This window comes from Hemicordylus capensis, chromosome 4 (genome assembly GCF_027244095.1).
Source record: "Hemicordylus capensis ecotype Gifberg chromosome 4, rHemCap1.1.pri, whole genome shotgun sequence".
NCBI classification, from domain to species: Eukaryota; Metazoa; Chordata; class Lepidosauria; order Squamata; family Cordylidae; genus Hemicordylus; species Hemicordylus capensis.
Window position 1 is genome coordinate 276,384,936 of NC_069660.1, and position 6,705 is coordinate 276,391,640.

Sequence of the window (6,705 nt, forward strand, 5' to 3'; positions counted from 1 at the left end):
TATTCTGCCTAAAATACACAAGACAGGTTTTCCTCCACCAGGATGGCCCATATCATCAGGTAATAATTCTTTGCTTGAACCACTAGCTCAGTACTTAGATAATATACTTCAACCTTTTGTCAAACAGATTCCTTCATTTATAAGAGACACCACAGATTTTATTAGTCGGATTGAGAATATGGTAGTGCCAGCAGGATCTGTACTTCTAAGGATGGATGTTACATCATAATATATGCAAATACTTCATGATGAGACTAGGTCAGTAGCAGAAGAAACATTCAGCTCTAGACAAGTAACATATCCTCCCACTTGGTTTTTGTTCATTGTTGGATATTGTTTGGGGAAAGAATTATTTCAGATTTGATCATCAGTTTTATATGCAGATTCAAGGTGTGGAATGGGGAGTCCTATTGCCTCATCTCTGGCTCATCTTTTTATGGGAAAATTGGAATCCAGTATTATTTGTAAAGAAAGTAATAATCCATTTTTTGGAAATTTGATTTTGTATAGGCATTTTATAGACAATATTTTCTTTATTTTTTCTGATATGAAGAGGGTCCGGGTGTTTATTGAATGGATGAATCATGTATGTAAGATGTACTATACGTCCAGTAAAAAATGCATTCTTGAACATTACTCTAGTGTAAAGAATTGCACACTAGAGGCACCACTTACTGAACATTTTTTACAAGCCCATCATCAGCCAGAAGATATTAAGTTTGTAGTTATTTCTATTTTTATGAGGGAAAGGTTTAGATATTGTAGTATTAAAGCAGTGAAATAGTTGCATCAGCAGGAACCTTTCTATATACACTACAACCTATATACATTACAACCTTTCTAAATACATTACAACCTAATGGATGGAATACTGTTATGGATTTATCCTGTTTTTTGTAATCGTGGTGCTTTAATTGTGTATGGTGTTTGTTAGATGAGTGGAATGTTTAGGATGGTTCACAGCTGCAAATCATTGAGTATTGAAGGCCATAAATTAGGAGTAAGAGAGTTGTTTGGTAATGACATTGGCAAGAGAGTGGCTTGATGTCCTGATTCAGCGCAGTTTGTCATGTTTTGGTGTACTCATTTGGGTAAATTTGACTTTTGATGCTAGTATATTATATCCCTAGTGAGTTTGTATTATTATATTTGTAAAAAAGTTTTTCTTTAATGTGTGGTTTATTTCTTGTAACTAGCACCTTAAAAGATCTTGTGAAACAACTCTACTTTCCTGGATGCATTTAAGCAATGATTTTGGAGGAAGCAACAAAGAATCTTCTTAGTCACCAGGGTGAAGACATTAACTTTGTGAAACTGTTTAGATCTTTATGATTGAAAGTAATGGATTTCTGATGAAGCATTAGTGAAACAAGGACTTATTGTGAAATCTTGTTATAATATGTAATATATACTAACTGTGATGTATTGGTTATGTATTTTTTACATGGTAGTAAATTGTTATATTTCATATTCATTTAAATAGTTCATACTAAGTGTATTTAGTGGTATTTTGTTTTGCATTTTTTATGTTAAGTACCACTCCCTTTCATATCATTTTTAATAAGAGAACTCAGCAGCAAGGTCTGCTGCTGCTTTGGGGAGACCTGCAAAGGGGCAATATGAGGAGGAAAATGGTAGCTCGCCTGCTCTAAAGCTCTGGTGCAGGCTTCGCACCTGACATTTCACTTCTCATGAGGCACAACCCCAGAGGTAGGAATGCAGAGAGATTCTTCCTTCCACTGCAGAACATGAAAGACATGCTTTGGTAGGTGGTAGGTAGATATTTAGCTTCCTCTCGCCTCCCTCCCGCTTGTCCCCTCCAGATCAAAAGCCATAGTGACAGGATGGGCTCGTGGCACGGGGGAGTTGCGTTGTTCTCTGCGGTGAATTGGCCTCATCCAATTGACTGGTGGTGAGTTGGCCATGGCCAGTTGTCCCATTCCCATGTACAAAGGCAGTTATACATAGAACACATTGCAGTAGTCCAACCTAGAGGTTACTAGCTGGTGTACCACTGTTTTCAGTCATTTTCCTCAAGGAATGGTCAGAATTGTCAAATCAATCACAGCTGGCAAAACATTTGTCACAGCCTCAATCTGAGACACCAGGGTGAGACCCAGGTCCAAGAACATTCCCAAGCTATGAACCTGTTCTTTATGGGGGATGTAACCTCAGCTAGAACAAGAAGTTCTATCCTGTCTTGCAGATTATGACCCCCAACAATGAGCACCTCCGTCTTGGTTCAATTTGCCTTCAGTTTATTATCTCTTATCCAGCCCATCACTGTCTGTAGGCAGGCATTTAAGGGCTAATGCTATTTCCTGCTATTGATGAAAAGGAAAAAGATATTTGGTTGTCACTGAGCCACTCCTGGGAGGAGTGCACAGAGTACTTGGAAGTGTAGCTCTTCCCAGCACTTTCCCCATAGCACTCTTAAGAGAGGGCTCCATCTTTCTTAAAGGGCCCTCCCAGTACTGTGTTGTGTGGAGATCAGTACAGTGGGAAATGACTCTCACCTTGAAGTGTCCCCCCCCCGCTCAAGTGGCTCCACATTGAAAAATAGTGAACATCACTGTTCTAAGTTGTTATAAATTGCATCAAATGCCTCCCCACCTCTTGTAACTGGCTCTATCCACCCCCAGCACAGTATCTCCAGTGACTGTTGCTGGTGTCTATCTTATGTTTCTTTTTAGATTGTGATCCCTCTGGGGACAGGAATTCATCTTATTTATTTTTCTCTGTGTGCTGTGTTACCGCCCTGAGCCATTTTTGGAAGGGCAGTATAGATATCGAATTAATAATTACTACTACTACTACTACTACTACTACAATATTGATAATAAAATTCAGCACCCCAGGTCCTTGGGAAGGACTCAATGTCTGGATAGAACAAACCAGTCAATAACACCTGTCTGTGTAAAGAAGAAATAATAACAATATTGTTCTAGATGTATGTAGAGGAAACACGATGTAGTGGAAACATGAACATGGAACTGTGGAAGGGGAAAGGCAGCTGAGGTATTAACTGAACAAAATAATATTTACTCCCTAGTAAATGTGCATAGGACTAAAGGTTAGTGAACTAAGATTTTGATTTAAGCCACATAGTAGTGTACTTTCATAACCACAGAGAAATTATTTGCACTGCTCTGATTTAGGATACAATACTTACCTAAGGGCACTGCTATGTGTTTTGGGCCAGTCAGAGAGCTCAGCAGAACAGTGTGGGTATCCAGCTGGAGCGGCAGAAGTGGATTGGATGGGGCGCCGAGGGATGCTATGGGACCTTTTCCTTCCACTTCTAGATGGGAATGACACCACACGGGGGTCACCACATGTCTTGGTCATTCACCTGGGAGGCAATGACATCAGTTTGCTACAGGGCAAGGCCCTGATTCTGCAGGCAATCAAATATTTATGGGGCCTGGCTGCCCAATGGCCGGATATGCGATTGGTTTGGTCTAACCTGCTTCCGAGATTGAGTTGGAGGGGCCGGGGGGGCCCTTGTGCTTTAAAGGGGCACGCAAGAAAGTGAATAGGGAGATTGGGAGAGTGGTCACCACCTTGGGTGGGGGAGTAATACACCTTCCTGACATCTGGGTGCAGGGCGCAGTGCTGTACAGGGGGGATGGAGTACATTTGTCGTTCTGGTCTTCAGGAAGTGCTATCTGGATGGGGGAAGCAGGGCTAAATGGAGGTTTGCCCCATTTCTGTGGCAGGAGAGTGGGTAGGTAGATTCAGTTTCAGTGTTTGGCTGAGGGCCAGTTGGGGTAAGGGGAGTCAAGGAACAGCCCTTCAGGTTTTCGCGGAGGGATGGAAATGGCCCCTACTCAGGTGAGTGGCGCGACTCACCAGCTCAGAGCTTTGGCGGCTTGGGTTTGGGGTGGGTCGGTCTGCTCCCCACTCAGCAGGGGAAGCCTCACAGTGAGAGGAGGTCAGGACATAGAGCCTGACCAAATCAGGACCCAGCCCTTCTCCCTGGTGTGGGATGGCCCCCACTATAAGAGGCCACCACACGGGAGGAATACCCGCACTCGGATTAGTTAGGAACCTCATTGCAAGATTGTTATCCACTGTACAATAATAAAGTGGCCCTTATTTACTCCACCTAAGCGTGTCCTGGCTTCATTGGGGCCTGGGGGTGCAATGTGCTGATCTATTCTGTCTCCTGCTATTCTGCACAGGCAACCGGGGCTAGTACAGAACCAACAGGAGGTATGCAATCTGTACAGCTGTTTCCCACAATGAAAAAGATGACTACCATTCCTTTAATAACACGACTATTACTTAATATTTGCACAGCATGAGTTCAAAGTACTTCACAAGCATTATTTGGTAGAAATCTTTACAATAATTATGTGTGGTATGTATTATTATTCCCATATTGCAGATGGTGGGGGGAGGTTCTGAGGCCAACAGCAGTGGCTTGCCTAAGGACTTGTGAGCCCTTTGGACTTTTGTGAGCCCTTAGATTGTGAGTCCTCTGGGGACAGGAATCCATCTTATTTATTTGTTGTTTCTCTGTGTAAACTGCCCTGAGCCATTTCTGGAAGGGCGGTAGAAAAATCAAATCAAATCAATCAATCAATCAATCAATCAATCAATAAGCAGCACCCAGTTAAGAAGCTGTCTTCCTGACAAGGCCTTGGGCTGTATCTCATGTTCTGCTGTGCCAATATATAATAAAGTGTTTAGAACACGTGCAGATTCTAATATCATCCTTAATATCCCTTTGTCCTGGATAAAATAGCTAGTTTCTTCTTTCTTCATATTATTTGCTTTATAATTCTAAACGTTTTTATTCTAGCTGTAGCTCCTCTGAATATATGGTGTGCTGTCCTGTGAGGAATTCACAGTATAGAAAGTGTGTGTGTGTGTGTGTGTGAGAGAGAGAGAGAGAGAGAGAGAGAGAGAGAGAGAGAGAGAATAAAGCTGTTAAGAGCACCAGCTGACATCCTTAAATTTACCTGAGGAAATCCCATTGAAATTGGAAGGATAAGTTAGGCATGCCTAATTTCAATGGGGCTTCCTAAAGTAAATTTAGTCAGGATCTCAGGCCCCCTTTCTTACTATGAATTTTGTCTGGATTCCTGCATATTCCACTAAGAGTACAGAGAAAGACTATCACTTTCATTGTTGTGGGATCACTACTCCACTAACTCCTTAATAGAATTATGACAATTGTTATATAATTATGCCAGTTGTTCCCAGTTCAACTGAAAAGATAGTTTCAGTTAAATCTTAGCCAATTTCCAAATTTAGATTCCTTTCAAAACTGTTGGTTTTGAATAACTGAGCCCTGTTATAAAATATTATTTTTGTCAGGTATTAGACTGGGTTATATGATAAAAGAACAGCGCTGATCACACTTCATAACAAGACTTTTTAAATTACTTTGTACCATCTGCTCTCTTGATGTTGTTAGAGATATTCTCTCCCTTTTAAGATGACTGAGCATGGCTTCTTCTAATAGCTTATTTTAAACATATGGTAGCATTGACAGGAGCAGTATTTCAGTAGCTGATTTTGTTTTCACTTGTGAGCTCAGACGACTGCTACAACTAACAGTGTTTCTCCAATCTTGAGTTTGATTATAGGCACCGTTGGCTTTAATATCTGGATGTTACAGCTGACTAGCACAGTTCATCATTGTGGTTAGAATTACAATACTATTGTTATGAAGGAATTATATTTGTATTTCAACTTGAAATACACAATCCATGCCCACCTGTCAGCCTTGCTGCCTGACAGACTGGAAGTTGTGTATGTTTACAAATATAGTGAAAATGTTGGTATGACACGGAGACTACTTTGGGGGTAGAGGTACATGTTTAGAGGTACAGAATCTTTCTCTCAGCTGCCATTTTCTCCCTGCAAGTCCTATACTCACTAGTTTTCTATTAGCCATGGGTCCAGACCCATATTTCCATTGCAAACTTACATACATTCACACATGACAATAAATTTCATCCATGCTATTAGGAATTCTAAGGAAGTATTCTTAGGACTGTATATAATCCTAATATATCCTAAAATAATCCTACGTAATCCTAATATACACAATCCTAATGCACATCATTCTCCCTCTCGCACAACTCTAGAACCAGGGGTCATCCCATGAAACTGATTTCCAAAAAATTTAGGATCAACAAAAGGAAGTACTTTTTCACACAATGCATAATCAACCTATGGAATTATCTGCTACAAGACGTAGTGACAGCCAACAGCCTGGATGGCTTTAAGAAGGGTCTAGATAAATTCATGGAGGACAGGTCTATTAATGGCTACTAGTCTGAGGGGTGGAGACCACCTCCAGCCTCAGAGGCAAGATTTGTAGTTTCAGGGGAGTTGTTGTTTTTGTTTGTGCCACCGCGATCATTCATGCAGCGCAGTTGAGAGGTGAGGACTGAGACTGAAAGCCTCAGCCAAGCGGGCCTCTGGGTTGGTGGCGGCGGCAATTAAACCAATGGTCCTGGCTTGGGCCTGGCTGGAGAGCTGAGAAGGCAAGCCACTTCCGTGCATCCACGAAGTGTGAGTCTCGAGTGTTGCAAGCCCATGATATCATGGACTTTTGATGCTCACAATGCACATTGCACAGGTGCATGGAAGTGGCTTGCCTTCTCACCTCTCTGGCCAAGCCCAAGCCAGGACTATTGGCTTAGCTGCCACTATCACAGAGGCCCACTTAGCTAAGGCTCTCAGTCT

The 6,705-nt window shown here is 41.7% G+C and overlaps 1 long non-coding RNA gene across 1 annotated transcript; it reads left to right on the plus strand.

Annotated features, from left to right (window-relative positions):
- The first annotated feature begins 1,013 nt into the window (after window positions 1-1,013).
- On the plus strand, window positions 1,014-1,480 carry LOC128322109 (uncharacterized). The gene is made up of 2 exons (XR_008305527.1): window positions 1,014-1,091; window positions 1,197-1,480. It is a non-coding gene; the product is annotated as an uncharacterized LOC128322109 (long non-coding RNA).
- Window positions 1,481-6,705: the final 5,225 nt, after the last annotated feature.